The sequence below is a fragment of the Oncorhynchus keta genome, chromosome 29, assembly GCF_023373465.1.
Source record: "Oncorhynchus keta strain PuntledgeMale-10-30-2019 chromosome 29, Oket_V2, whole genome shotgun sequence".
NCBI classification, from domain to species: Eukaryota; Metazoa; Chordata; class Actinopteri; order Salmoniformes; family Salmonidae; genus Oncorhynchus; species Oncorhynchus keta.
Window position 1 is genome coordinate 18,603,639 of NC_068449.1, and position 14,092 is coordinate 18,617,730.

The window sequence follows — 14,092 nt, forward strand, 5'->3', positions numbered from 1 at the left end:
TCCACCGTTGTAGTATAGATGAAGTCTGAGCTGGAATGTGAAGCTAGCTGATGCTGGTTAGCTTTAGGACCCCTGAGTAGATCCAGCTTGCTTCAGTGGATACCCCTTAGTTTATTAATTAACTGACCTCCTCATAGTTTTCACTAAAGTGGAATGAATGTCCACCCTCCTTCCAACTGAATATTCCTTCACATTCAGACTTCAGCTGCTTCATCATGTTTTGGACCCTGTCTGCTCCTAATTGGAACTATTTCCGTGTTGCACTGCACAAACAAGTCAATTCTACTGGCAAGCAGGAAGAGGTGCAGGGAGGGAGGGGTGTTCTCCAGATCATTAAAGTGTCACGTTTCACTCCCAGACATTCTCTTCTGGCTAAATAACATTTTCACACTGTCTCTCTCTTTCCTCATAACTCACACAGAGGAAATCCACCCAGACATAAACAGATGGATTGGAGCTGTGTGTGTAACCAAAACAAGGCTGGCTATCATTCAGTCAGACCACAGTTATTAGGGGTGAGGTGAGTGTGGTGTATTATGGTAATTGTGTAATGAGGGAGAAACCAGGAGGGGTTGTTGTGTGTCTGATATGGTAAGCCTTTTCTGTGTTGCAGGGGAGAGGCTATAAGGACACTCCTGACCTGTAAAACGACTAACTAAACTCTAAAACTGACCTTAACCCTAACTGTAACCTAATGTTAACAAATTATGAAATTAAATATCGCTTTGCAGGTCAGGAGTGTACATATAGCCTTTTCTGTGTTTCAGTCTCTGCTCTGGGCGTGAACAGGAAGGCAGGAGCCAGATCACCAACAGGGGGAGCTAGTCACCATAACCATAAGCATTGTGTCAATGTGATGTTATCTCCTGAGAGAGACAATGACATGTTATGAGTGTATCTCTGGTTACTATATGGTCATAAAATATGTTTTTGAGCAAGTGGTTGGAAGTTTATTTTAACCAAACAATATTAAATGCACTAATATGACAATCGTTCAGCCAATACCCTTGTTCTTTAGATCTGAATATGTATTTTGTTTATTTGTTGGTATCTGTGGTCACATAAGAATCCAATAGAGACAATATATTTTGCCATATTCCCAATTCATGTCTGTTATCATAGTGACTGACTGGTATCATAGTGATTGACTGGTACCCTATGGCGTGTTTTCATGGATGCCATGGGAAGCCAGGCTTCTCCCCAAAAAAAGACAAAAAAGAAAAACATAAAAAATGATTTTTCTTTCATCTTTGTGTTTCATAAATTTCCTTGAATTTGCAAGAGGCTGAATATATCTCACTGGAGTGATTATCCAAGCGAACGGAACAGCGCCCCGCTGTCTCTGTAGCCCATCTATGCTGTCTGGTAAAAAATAGTATGACCTTGTTGCCCCAGTAGCATTGAATTCAAGGGAAGTCAGCAAGCATTTGGCCTCCATTGAAAAAAAAATTTAAATAAAAAAAATAGCAAATCAGCTTTGAGCTAAGCTGAGTAAACTCAGCTGTGAATGGTCCTGGGGCACCAAAACAAAAGTCTCAAGGGATGCCAGTTTGTCTGAAGCTTAATCCAATCACATCACATTAGAAGCCAAAGGTCATTGACAGAAATCTTGAATTGCTGCATCCCGTTGTGTCATTGTCCTCCGGTGGCTAGCTAGCTAAAATCGTCCCTTTCCTAATTTAGCAGTGGATAGGGATAGGGATTTGGACTTGTGGTTTTACTTAATTCTCCACACTGACCAATGGTTATAACGGCGATTCTGATCTAACCATACGTTCTTACATTGTGCCCCTGGCCTGTGAGGATGGAAGTTCAACATGTAGCTAGATGTAGTAATGTTAGGCTAATGTTAAATAGCTGGCCTGGTGCATCGTTGGCCATGAAAGGAAGTTAAGTGTTGCCATCAACATTGTGTCAATGTGACTTTCTCCCTGCTACACCAGAAACAAACTGAAATCAACTTTTTTCTCATTAATTCCATTCATAAGATAGAATGAACGTGAGCGTTTATCTTTGAACTTCAGAATTGAACCTCGGAGATTCCTGAGCTTGGACGCTGCCATTGGACGTGAGCCAATGCGGGCAGTATAGCAGCTTTCATTGATTTCCAAGGAAGCATTCCCTCAATGGCTGATGGCAATTGAGTGCCACAGTATGAGTCATAATACCCATAAAACCTAGTGGTCAAACACGGAAATGGTTCCAATCGTTTTTCCACAATACATTTTTCCATAGGGGATTTTAGAATGAGTTCATATAAGGTCTGTGTTTCGTGTAGGCTTACCCTGGCTTGACATTTTGATAACCAAGTAAACCTTTCTCGGACAAGGTACTGCAACTCTTATCAATATATTTGGCTGTAATTACATACCATAAATGAAATGTTAATTAGCTGCTAATGTGGCTAATATACAGAACTACACATCCTGTCACAAGCTTTAACGTCATCACTCAAGGCAGTGTTGCATGGAACCTAACAAGTAAAGTCAAATAGAATAACTGGTGGTTATTATAGCCTTTTTGTAGTTTCTTGTTTAAATTAAATAATTTTTGTATTTCTTGTGTGTGTTATTGTTTAGCATCTTTCAAATGACCTACTGTAGCATTTTATGACTAGATTTTGTTAAATTACTCTGGCCTTTGTAACTGAGTAGCTAACCTTAGGTCTCTGTCGATCAGCAGCAAGGATGGTTCTGTGCTATGTACCTGATTGTAACCACTACTCCAATAAGCATATGTACATTTTATCATTTTCCGACCTCTGTAAGCGAGAGGCGTGGCTGGAGCCGTGTGATAAGGTTTGCTAGCTGCTAACAAGCTATTTTTATTAGGTCAAAAAATCTCTGGTTAGCTTGGTGCTTATGAACAGATGCTAAATAACCCCTGACTATAGTTACATGTACAACGCATATTCCTCACAAGTAAAAAGAAAACCAGCATAATGACTGTTGTGACCTCTTTAGAGAGCTAGCCAGCTAGTTTAAGTTAGCTCACAGTTTGTGTAGTCATACTTTTTTACATGGTGACATGCTAGCTAGAGTTAGCCCACCAGAGAAGGTTCGTGTAGTCAGACTTGCTAATTAACGTTAGGCTGGCACCATGGCAAGGATAGTTAGTTAGTGCGCATGACACCACTTAGAAAAGTCTGACTACACAAATGGTGAGCTAAATTTCACTAAATATTGCCTGGTAGTTTAGCTAGTTAGGTACCTTGTTTGGCTAGTTATCTACATTAGCTAAAGTTAGCTCATAAAGGACTTGTGTGCTCAATGTTTTCCTCAAACAAAACGCAAACGATTTTGTTCATCTGTCCATCTGTTGTACATGTCTAACCAAATGATCTGTGAAACCATGTCATCAGGGATGTAAATTAAGCTAGCCCGAGGCTAGTATTTTTCAGACTGGGCTAGTAGATGTGCCAAACTAGCCTGACACAGCACCTCGTAGGAGGTTCCGGTCTGCGGCCCGTCGTAGGAGATTCCGGTCTTCGGCCCGTCATAGGAGGTTCCGGTCTGTAGACTGTCGCCGGACGCTCTGGACTGGGTACTGTTGCCGGACACCCTGGACTGGGTACTGTCGCGGACACTCTGGACTGGGTACTGTCCAGGGTACTGGACTGCCGAGGCACACTATAGGCCTGGTGCATGGTGCCCGGCACTGGTGATACCGGGCTGGGGTACACGCACCTCAGGGCGAGTGCGGGGAAGAGGAACAGGGCGTACTGGACTGCCGAGGCACACTATAGGCCTGGTGCGTGGTGCCGGCACTGGTAGTACCGGGCTAGGGACACGCACCTCAGGGCGAGTGTGAGGATCAGGAACAGGGCGTACAGGGCTCTGGAGACACACAGGAAGCCTGGTGTGTGGTGTTGGCACTGGTGGTACTGGGCTGGGGACACGCACCTCAGGGCGAGTGCAGGGAGCAGGCAGAATACGTACTGATACGTATAAATTCATAAAAAATCCTACAATGTGATTTTCTGGATTTCTTTTCTCATTTTGTCTGTCATAGTTGAAGTGTACCTATGATGAAAATTACAGGCCTCTCTCATCTTTTTAAGTGGGAGAACTTGCACAATTGGTGGCTGACTAAATACTTTTTTGCCCCACTGTATATATAGGGATGTAACCCAAGCAAAAGAGCGAGGTGTAAACTTCTAAATAATACACGGGACGAGACCTGTACTAACAAGTGCACAAACACGTAGCACGAAAGCCGATACAACAGAGCACAGGTTCTCATAAGACCAACGGACATGAGACAATAATAGACAAGAACAATGGGGAACAGAGGGCACAATTATACACATACTAATCAGGGGGAATGGGAACCAGGTGTGCGTAATGAGACGACAGTCTGGGGTTGGTAGTAATGAATCCAGTTCAGTGATGCCTAGAAGGCTGGTGACGTAGACATTCGGAGCTGGTGAACAGAATGAGCAGCAGTACCGGGGGATCCGTGACAGCCCCTTGACCTTTTCTACATTTTGTTACATTACAGCCTTATTCTAATATATTTGTCCTCACACATCTACACACAATACCACACAATGACAAAGTAAAAACATGTTTTTAGAAATGTTTGCAACTTTGTAAAAAAAATACATACTGTAAGTATTTAGACCTATGTGACTCGAAATTGAGCTCAGGTGCATCCTGTTGTCATTGATCATCCTTGAGATGTTCCTACAACTTGTTTGGAGTCCACCTATGGTACATTTTATTGATTGAACATGTGGCCTCCATCATTCTTAAATGGAAGAATTTTAGAACCACCAAGACTTCCTAGAGCTGGTCGACCAGCTAAACTGAACAATTCGGGGAAGAAGGGCTTTGGTCAGGGAGGTGACCAAGAACCCAATTGTCACTCTAACAGAGTTCTAGAGTTCCTCTGTGGAGATGGGAGAACCTTCCTGAAGGACAACACTCTCTGCAGCACTCCACCAATCAGGCCTTTATGGTAGAGTGGCCAGACGGAAGACACTCCTCAGTAAAGGGCACATGACAGCCTGCTTGGAGTTTGCCAAAAGACTCTCAGGTCTGATGAAACCAAGCTTGAACTCTTTAGCCTGAATGCCAAGAGTCACGCCTGGAGGAAACCAAGCACCATCCCTATGGTGAAGCATTGTGGTGGCAGCATCATGCTGTGGGGATGTTTTTCAGGGGCAGGGACTGGGAGATTAATCAGGATCGAGGGAAGGATGAACTGAGCAAAGTACAGAGAGAAACTTGATGGAAACTTGCTCCAGAACACTCAGGACCTCAGACTGGTGCAAAGGTTCACCTTCCAACAGGACAACTACCCTAAGTTTTTTTTCCCAGTTTAAAAAAAACAGTTTTTGCTTTGTTATAATGGGATATTTATTGTGTGTAGATTGATGAGGGAAAAAACTATTTAATCCATTTTAGAATAAGGCTGTAAAATTAAAAAATGGGGACAAAGTCAAGGTGTCTGAAGTCTTTCCGAATGCACTGTAAGTAAACCAACTGTTATCAATCATACAGTGGGAAGGATACTATAAATCAAAACTGTGAATGCATGTACCAATCCAAATAAATAAATACTCTGCCTTTGAGATGAGTCTCATGTGACTAAAATACAGACTGGATGTCTTAACAAAGTCAATCATTCTGAATATCAATAGATGTTTTTATTAATTCTCATCAATGACAACATTCTAGAACTGAGTTATCATTCATCTAAGTCTGGTATTCAGGGTAAACTGGTTAATGACTATACAATTGATTAAGTTCCTTGTAGAATGTTGACCGCTGTATAGAAAACATTGTATTTCTAAGATGCTCAAGCTTAACTTAATAGCTACACCCACCGACAGGGGATAGTCTTTATCCTTCATGGCCCTGACAAAACTGGTGTCTTGCCCCTCACTGTAGCTACCCTTCTTCACATTGACAGACTTATAGTGGTCTTCTCCCCTTTAAATGCTCTTACACTCACCCTTGAAAAAATGCCATAAGGTCTGGACTAGACAAATAGTCGACATACTGTACAAACAATTATCTAGGCTAAAAAACGTTGTTGTATCTACTGCTCTTTTAACTAGCTGGCTAAAGTGTAGTCAGTGGCTAGCTAAGAAAGTGAAGGGGGGTGTAAGAAGTTCAACACTTTATTCAAATCATTTCAATACAGCACATGGATTCATCATGAATTGTGCATAAGTCTCTGATGGCGCTGGTGAACGGTAGCTGACACTGTTGCTAGAGATGACGTTCAGGATCTCCCTGCAGGAATTTGTAGTCTTGCTGAGGGCTTCTGTTGCTAATTAGCATTTCACATCATTCGTGGGGGACAACATGTTTATCTTCATTATGTGACCTGTTTCACTCTTTCTTGGAGTAAAATATTTTGTTTTGTCATAAGATTGTCTTTAGTCAGGCCTAATCTTATTTACGTCTTTTCAACATTGGGGGAGAGCAGGCAATCTTCAAAATCCACCCTCTTCTCCAGACCCATTAGAGGTGTATTATGTTGAGTCCAATTTAGTTTGATAGAGCCAGACAGTCTAAAGTGGATTGATACTGTTGTGTTGAAGTAACATCATGCCATTCATACTCAATATCTGGCCTTTCTCATCCCATTACTCCTGATGAAGGACGGCTTTATATTAGAGGCACGGGAGACGGGTGTTAAATGAATTTCTATGGACAAATATTAATTTCATGATCATTTTTGCTCTGCCACTTTGGCTGCCAAGAGCTGTTCACCGTTGATTTGTGCCACGGGCCACGATACAAAGCACAGTGTTCAGCTTTCACTGTATAGGCCCAAGCTGCCCTGCTGAAAAACGTTAACGCACCCCTCACACGCACCAACCCACCCGAGACGCGAAAAAGCGCCCGCTTCTGACATGGCGGGCATGCGGTGTGTTGTTGTTCTTGGAAGGCGTCGGGGCAGAAACATTCCTCCTTGACTCCAGTTCTGTAAATCTCGCAGTCCCCTAATGCTTTCCATTCACTTTATCTACGCTTTACATCTTCAGCAGCGTTGGCTTTATGCAGAAAATATGTTGGCATCCGACACGTCCCATAAGAAAAAAACAGCGTCTGCGACTTGTTAGCGAAAACCAAAGCGCCGGGGGTTTGAAATGTTGATCCTCCAACAAGGTGTGTTTTTCTATCCGGCTTTATGAAAGTCATAAGCACCACGTATCATGCTCCTATATGTAGGCATATTCGTTTTGGGCTGTGTTAGTCCTAACGGAGGCCTTATCTGTTATCAACTGCATAGGCCTAGCCTGCTCTAAATACAGCAACAATCACCATAAAGAACAGAGATATAGGTCGTTCCCCGTTGGGGGTATAGGCTATTTACTGTATGTATCGGCTGTTCTGCTAATATGAAGTATTTTAAAGTTTCGATTTGTATGTGTTTTGGTTTATATCAGAAGTCAATGTTTTATTATAGGGCTGATGTTAACTGCAGTTGACTGATTGGTTGTGTTTCTTCTGAGGGGTTGACAGTTTCTGCCAATGTGACAGTGTCTGTGAGTGAGTGACTTTCCTGCAGTCTCTCTTTGATGACAATGTGCCAGTGGCTCAGTGACACACAGTGGGTGTAACTGGGGCACAGCAGGGTGCCAACAGCAGTATGGGTATGTACATACTGTACAAGGTGATGCCGTGTCACCCCCCCACCATCTTAACAGGGCGGTCTAACTGGAAACCAGACTTTTCTATTATTTTCAGAGCAGCCGTTCTCCGCATGGTCTGCAGTAAACCAGGGTGGGTTTGTGTGCATACTGTTTGTTTTAGTGTTAATTAAAATGTGGGCGAGTGGGTAGGTTTCTCCCGAGGGCTCGGGGGAGACTGTGGTGGGAGATAGGACAGTGTGGTGGTCCCCTTGAGCTGTCCAGTGAGGTGGTCTGGTCTCACCCCCTTCTGGCCCCTTCACTCACACACTGTGGCAGGGCTGTGGTGACTGCGGGCTCTGCGCTGGCCTGGTAGTGAAGGGCTTATTACAGTCTGTGGAGGGGAGACAGCGAGACTGCACCTCAGGCTCCACTATGGTATTATTCAACAGAATGGCCACTAGAGGACACTCTGCCACAGCCAGCCTGGAGGGATCGGTTTTCCTGTCCTGGCAGAAACTGTTCTGCTTTTATCTTATCTCCTCTATATGGTCAGCACTTTTTCAGGTAGTGTGTGTATGTGTGTTCAGGTAGTGTGTGTATGTGTGTGTAAGTACGTGTGTGTGCAAAGTTGCTTATACTTGAGTTAAGTATCTTCTTGTTTTGTATGTCTGATTATGTTGCGTGGGTTGTTTTATGAGACTTCAATAGCAGTCTGTTTTGTTATGTCTGATCATGTTGCGTGGGTTGTTTTATGAGACTTCAATAGCAGTCTGTTTTGTTATGTCTGATCATGTTGCGTGGGTTGTTTTATGAGACTTCAATAGCAGTCTGTTTTGTTATGTCTGATCATGTTGCGTGGGTTGTTTTATGAGACTTCAATAGCAGTCTGTTTTGTTATGTCTGATCATGTTGCGTGGGTTGTTTTATGAGACTTCAATAGCAGTCTGTTTTGTTATGTCTGATCATGTTGCGTGGGTTGTTTTATGAGACTTCAATAGCAGTCTGTTTTGTTATATCTGATCATGTTGCGTGGGTTGTTTTATGAGACTTCAATAGCAGTCTGTTTTGTTATGTCTGATCATGTTGCGTGGGTTGTTTTATGAGACTTCAATAGCAGTCTGTTTTGTTATGTCTGATCATGTTGCGTGGGTTGTTTTATGAGACTTCAATAGCAGTCTGTTTTGTTATGTCTGATCATGTTGCGTGGGTTGTTTTATGAGACTTCAATAGCAGTCTGTTTTGTTATATCTGATCATGTTGCGTGGGTTGTTTTATGAGACTTCAATAGCAGTCTGTTTTGTTATGTCTGATCATGTTGCGTGGGTTGTTTTATGAGACTTCAATAGCAGTCTGTTTTGTTATGTCTGATCATGTTGCGTGGGTTGTTTTATGAGACTTCAATAGCAGTCTGTTTTGTTATGTCTGTGACCAAAAATGATTAGACATAAAATACTTGCTCTGTAACACCTTCCTTTTCTACCCACAATGAGAATTGCCTTGCGATGTATTACGCTAGTGTGTCATAGTTGCCCTCAAGGCATATCTGTCTGCTATGTGGCAGACTTTATTGCTGTGTGTGTGTGTGTCTGTGTGTGTGTTTAATAATAATAATAATAATAATATATGCCATTTAGCAGACGCTTTTATCCAAAGCGACTTACAGTCATGTGTGCATACATTCTACGTATGGGTGGTCCCGGGGATCGAACCCACTACCCTGTTTAAGTCTGTCTGCATGTGTTTATCAAGTAAAGTGTTGTCGAACACACTATATTGTGCTCCACCTCTATTTACTTCACTGTAGTTCTCTAAATTTTGTTCTGCCCGACACTAAAGCATTCTGACAATATAATAATTTCCTCACCATATCATTCAGTTGTGCTGTACTCTGTCTCTGAGTCAGTGGCCTAGGACTCGAGTTATAGTTTCACCATGGAGATGTGGTAGGGAGGGGCAGGGGCCAAGTGAGCGTTTCTCTTTAATATCCCTGGCATGAAATGAAAGCCCGCAAGCTGGAGATGGATGGCAGACCCAGCACTTCAAAGACCTCTATCCCCCTGTATGTGCCACGGGTCTAAAATGGGAACCTGCTAGTTCACTTTAGTACATAGACACACACACACACACACTGACACATACTTCCAGACACACACACACGTTGGATTATCTATTTGTTCAACATACTGGTGTTTCCTGATTCTTTCGTCGGAGTAGGTAGGATTCTATTGCATTGACACACAAGACTCAGCCCGTACTCTACACAGACCAGTGCAGCATAACCAATCAGAGCTGCAGTAAGTCTATATGCAAATAGACCTTTGCCATATATGGATATGTGACATTTACATTGAACTGGACTGTATTTACAGCTGTAGTCATGAGTAGATGCCTTTGTTTTGAGATCAAAGCCAGAGATGCATGTAGACAGGTGTGCACATTTTGTTCATATTTTGCTTGTTAGTGAGTTATTAGCCCAGTTATAGATCATTTGTAGTCAGCAATAGGGGAGTGATTGCTTCCTACAAGAGCACAAAACGTGTACATTTATAGACATCTTTGAAAAGCGAGTCAAGTAAAGAGCTTTTTTTTGTCTTGAATGGGCAGTGTTGTATTTTGAGACAGGCTTTAATAAGCTAAGTAGCCAATAGTCAGAGGGTTGCAGAATTTGTCTGATTCTCTGTAATAATGGTATGGGAATAATAATGCATTTTATTTTGTTAACTGGTTTCTTGCGTCAACCAACACAAAACTATTTTCAGTCATCTCCTTGTCTGAAGGACAAGCGGATAAACAGGTTAATGTCAAGCCCTTCAAGTCTCATGGTATGTAGGCCTGCATTGAACACCACACATTGGCTGCCTCTGTACTGTAGGCTGAATTATAGAACAGCTATTTCCATTGTTTTTGATGGTAGGCCACTCTGGTAGGCCTACATTATGATAAAATAGCCACAGTAGCCTACTTGGCCTCTGTTGAAACTGTAACTTAAAGCAGGTACAGCCTCGGTGTTCACAGTAAACGCGTGTTGGACGTTGTACAGAATTTTCACTACATTCACAACTTTGTGCTCAGCAGGCCTGAAATTTGCTCAGTGCCTCCAAACATGTGAGGGAACATTGGTCATGACCCATAATGAATTAATTCTTTACAGTCATGTTTTTTTTCATCATAATTTAAATAACTTGTAGAAATACACTTTATGACACTGTCATGAGGCATTATGACCACCCTGTGTCACTTTACTTGGACTAAGAAAATACACTTTGTGACACTGTTATGAAGCGTTATGACCATCATAACCATATCAGCCAGATAGGCCTATCACATACATGCCCTTATATCAGTCATCAGTCAAAAAGAGGGTGTCTTGTCCTGCTACGAAATCTACTTCCGCATTCATCCCAGTCATCAGCAACAGAGCATTGGGGTAGGTGCATGTCCGACATCAATGTGTGCACGATTACAATGATAATGTAATATGGTCAATTTCAAAACATTTGATATAGCATAAACATACTGTTGACACATAGGCTATGGTGTAAAGGAATGTTTTGCCCTGTGAGGTAGGTGTTGTGGGTTTTTACACTCTTATCTAGGTGTCATAACTAGCCATAAAATAATGCAGTATATGTCACAGCAGGCCTAAATATGTGTCATGACAGTGTTATCACCATATTATAAGCTACGTAAGTTGTTATGACATATTGCGACATGGTTATGACCATGTGCTGTACTAACCTGTAATAACCTGTAATGACGTTGGGTGTCAAGTAAAGTGTTGTCGTGTGTTCAATAGAAAAGAGTAGAGTGGAGAAGACTATAGTTCACTAGAACAGAATGGAATAGAGTTCAATAGAACATGGTTTAGTAGAGTAGAGCACGACATGAGCATGACATCAGTGCGATGTTCTCCAAACTGAACCTCTGATCTTACCTCTCACCGCAGGTGCTCCTCCGGCCCCCAGTTTCTCAGTCCTCTGATCTGAACCAAGGTGTCTACTTTACTCACCAGGAGCCATATTGCCATCACATTTCAAATTAACACTGGAGGAGGAGAAGGAAAAGCCCTATCGATTGCCCTGCCGCTTTACCATAGTAGACAATAGAGGCAGGTTGTCTCTCCTAATGGCTTTTAGCCATCCATTAGGCAGTGCAGAGTTTAAGTAAGTAACAGAAGGCCTGTCGGAATGCTTTAACCATTAATAAGACAGCAAGTGTTACTCCTGAAGGATGTCAGTTCACCAGGAGACCTGCTCTGAAAATAAGACCTCCACAAAGCCCAGATTAGCCTGCTCCTTTGTTGCAGGGAGCTGTGGCCAGACTCAACCCTGTCTGCTGATAATCTCATCGGACATGTTACAGTAAATGCCTTGGCTCGGCCCGGGACCTCTTGAAGTAAAAATAGGAGGTGGAAGAATGGTGTGGTTCTGTACCTTTAATGATGGAAGGGAGGGTGGGGCGATATGGGTAACAGGGTCTGAAGTGAGTCAGTGTTATATGGTACCAGAACCTTGAGCAGGACCGCAGGGCTGGCGTAGCTTTAAAGGTAGGGTAGGTTGGAGGAGCCTGCTCGATTTTGTTGTTCGCTTGTGTCTGGCTCTGCTTTCCTGGACGGCGAAGCGGACATCTTGTTTTTATTAAAGTTGTTTATTAGGAGTGAGGTCCCTTTCGGTTTTAGTGAAATATGTTGTAGCCGACGCTGTTTCAAATCACAGTGATTATTGGGTAAGTGGCTTTGATGGTACAACAGCCATGCCTCAGACACTTAGGCTGTTTATACATGGTGCCTAATTCTGATTTTCTTTTCCACTAATTAGTCTTTTGACCAATCAAATCAGATCTTTTCACATCAGATATTTTTCAGAGCTTATCTGATTTGTCAAAAGACCAATTACTGAAAAAAATATCAGAACTGGGCAGCATGTGTGAACGCAGCCATATACTCACAGAGAAACACATTTCGGTGCACACACACACACACACACACACACACACACACACACACACACACACACACACACACACACACACACACACACACACACACACACACACACACACACACACACACACACACACACACACACACACACACCAGTCCACATGTATTTCATGATACTTCCTTGATGTAGTGCCTATGAGTTGAACTAAAAGACAGCCTCACAAAATCAGTGTATTAGTTTGATCCTCTCTCACCAGCCCAGTAAATCCTCCATAGAGAGTTCAGAGACCTGGGATATCCTGCCCCAGTTTGCCCCTCTCGGTTCTGTCCCAGCTGGGCACGGTGTCTCCTACCCTGGCCTGTCCCTGAGAGAGAGACTCACCATGCTATTCTTGCTCTGGCCTGCTCTCCCTCTGGCTCCTGGGCTTTCACTCTGTGACCACATTTTTCCACAGAGACGTCTGCCGGGGATGTGTGTGTGTACCATTTTTGGAAGAGTCCCTGTGTTCTCTCTGCTCCAGCGCTCAGGAGAATCATAGAGCTACGGAAGCCCCGCGGGTCCATTTCTCCTGCGGCTCAACCGCATGCCCTGGGATGGAGCATCAGTTGGAAATGTTTATTTTTTTTCCACAGTTCATAAAAAGGAGAGCCTCCTCCGTTCTCTCCAGTCCATATTAAACAGATCAATTGGCCTGGTTGCTGCTGGTTACAGTAAAATCAACACCTCGCCTGCCCCAGACTGAGGCATTTCAGTGTGTATATCCGGTTTCCCCACGCGCACTGTGTCTGCTCAGTCATCAGCAAGGCCAGTGTCTTTGCCAAAACTCTCCTCTACCTCTGAAGGTCTGTAACTGCAGCCTCTGAGGGTGTGTGAGAGAGGGGGCTGTAGTTTTCACTGTAAACGTGATGCTGAGCATGTCTTTGACTTAAACCATCTCATCAGTGGTAGGCCACAGTGACAGCCATTGCATCATACTATACCTGAGAACAATTATCTGTATATGATGGATGATGACCCAGTGAGAGTCACATTCTGCTGCGCACACCTCATAAAGTGGCATTCACGATATACTGTAATGGTGTTGCTCAATGAAAAAAATGCCTCCTGTAACACTCTATACCTATTTTATTTTCATTGTCATCATTTTTATTTCCTGATTTTCCTGTTTATGGCATGGGTCCTCAAAAGGTTCTACAGCTGCACCATCGAGAGCATCCTGACTGGTTGCATCACTGCCTGTTATGGCAACTGCCCGGCCTCCGACCCAGTACATCACTGGGGCAAATCTCCCTACCATCCAGGACCTCTATACCAGGCAGTGTCAGAGGAAGGCCCTAAAAATTGTCAAAGACTGTTCTCTCTGTTACCGCATGGCAAGTGGTACCGGAATGCCAAGTCTAGGTCCAAGAGGCTTCTAAACAGCTTCTACCCCCAAGCCATAAGACTCCTGAACATCTAATCAAATGGCTACCCAGACTATTTGCATTAGACCCCCCCACCCACTCCTTTACACCGCTGCTACTCTCTGTTGTTATCTTCTATGCATAGTCACTTTAAT